Source organism: Tupaia chinensis, unplaced genomic scaffold, assembly GCF_000334495.1.
Source record: "Tupaia chinensis unplaced genomic scaffold, TupChi_1.0 Scaffold000690_1, whole genome shotgun sequence".
Taxonomy (NCBI): Eukaryota; Metazoa; Chordata; class Mammalia; order Scandentia; family Tupaiidae; genus Tupaia; species Tupaia belangeri.
Genome location: NW_006160213.1, coordinates 622,251 through 624,315, shown reverse-complemented (window position 1 = coordinate 624,315; position 2,065 = coordinate 622,251). Strand labels below are relative to the sequence as shown.

General features: G+C 40.6%; 1 non-coding gene across 1 annotated transcript; it reads right to left on the bottom strand.

Annotated features, from left to right (window-relative positions):
- Positions 1–85: 85 nt before the first annotated feature.
- LOC114010052 (U6 spliceosomal RNA) lies at positions 86–192 on the bottom strand. The gene has a single exon (XR_003551445.1). It is a non-coding gene; the product is annotated as a U6 spliceosomal RNA (small nuclear RNA).
- Between the last annotated feature and the right edge of the window lie 1,873 nt (positions 193–2,065).

Genomic DNA, 2,065 nt, shown 5'->3' with positions numbered 1-2,065 from the left:
CTCCACAGTGGCTGGACCAATTTACATTCCCACCAGCAGTGTAAAAGAGTTCCCCTTTCACCACACCCCTGCCAACACTTATCAAAAAAATATGGAACGCTTCATGAATTTGTGTGTCATTCATGCGCAAGGGCCATGGTAATCTTCTCTGTATTGTTCCAATTTTAGTATACATGCTGCCGAAGTGAGCACAGGCTGAGCAACTTTTCACACATCTATTGGCCATTGGTATGTCTATTCAAGTCCTTTACCCCTTTTTAAAAACATTTATTATAGTCATGATGGAGAACATACAAGAGATAGGGAATGAGAGAGAGAGAGTGAGAGAGAGAGGAGAAAAACACTGTGGTCAAGATCTCTTCATGCTATAATCCCCTTTACCCAGCCCTCCAGCTTGCCAATATCTTGGGCACTCATGTGTATACTTGTCCAGCGTGACCCAGGCTGACAGACATGTTGCTTCCACCACTGTGGTTTGGTTTGCTACCTATTGTGCTACCAGACTGGGCTATGTACCAATTTTCTTTAGTCTAGTTATTTGGTTTTGTGTATTTTTTGTTGTTACTACGTTGTAGAAATGCCTTATGTATTTTGAATAATAGTCCTTTCATTCCCCATATATGTAAAGGTTTATTTCTGAGATCTTGGGAACAGTCCTTAATTTGGTTAAAGGAACCACTAGAGAAGAGGAGGCTGAGAGAATAGGAAAAAGGAAGACGTTTGGAGAATAGGTGGGTGATTGAGATAAATCTTTCCCAATAACTTAATTTCTTCCCTGAATGATATTGTTAATGGGAAAGGTTTATGATTATGACAAGTTACAAATATTTTCAATTAAAATGTCTATTTTAATGTCAGTACTATATTATTTTGATTACTGTAGCTTTGTACTATATTTTGAATCAGAAAGTGTGGTGCCCCAATCTTGATTCTTCTTTATAAGAATCAAGAATTGGGCTTCTGGCACTGGGTCTGTAGACAAGTGGTTAAGGGAGCCACTACTGCGTGGCCAACTGCAGTTTGAATTCCTACCCTGGTGGCTTGAAAAATACCCAGCACAGAGATGGTGTTTGGAGGTTAAGGTAATTGGATTCCAGGTGGCTGACTGTGTGGTTCAAGTTCCAGACCTGGAGGCTTGAGAAACACATTAGGCACATGTGCTTGCATGCCTAAAATCCTGAGAGGAAAATGGAGAGGAAGGAATCGTGGGATGGCCATTTTTTACTTTTCCTCTCTCTTGCTGACTTGGTCTCTAGTGAGTACACATGCCCATGGCAAAAATTTAAATAACAAAAACAAAACAGTCACTGTGCATACATGCCCCAATTTATGACAGAATGGAGAAATGAAGGAAAATAAATTGTGGCACGATCACATCCCGCTGGTGTGTTTTACCTCTCTCTCTCTTTCTCTCTTTCTCTCTCTCATGAATACACATGCCCTCTGGCAATTAAAAAAAGAATTAGCTTCCAGCTTAGAGATGGAGTGAAAATTGATCTAGACAGATTAGGCAGAGAACATAGGACAGGAGCTCGTCTAAGGTAAAGATAGTCAGCTTCGCTTTGGAGCTGTTGCATTTGAAGATCTTACGAAATATTGTGGAGAACACATAGTCTGAAATGCAGATGGAAGTCTGAGCTTAAGGCAGAGACGTGGGAATCATTGCCATATAGGTTAAATGTGCTCGAAATCATGAGAGTGGATGAAACCTCGTCGGGAGTGATTTAATGCTTAATAGCAGTTACAGAAAGACCGAACTAAGTGAGAAACAGAGAAAGAAAAAAAGAAGTGGGAAAGAGACACAAGTGAATATATTGCAACGGAAGACAAGGGAACAGAAAAATTATAAGAGAAAATGATCATTACTGCTCACTGAAGCACTGTCTGGTAAGATAAAAACCAAACTGTTCATCGATCCCTAATAACTTCAGTAAGAATGGTCTGTGCAGAGTTATGGGACAGCAGCTGGGTTGCAGGGGGTGGTGGTAAAAGATGTATGTGGGGTGAGGTCATCGACATTTGAGATGAAACCAGTAACTTGGTAGGTGCCATTGCAAGGGAAAGA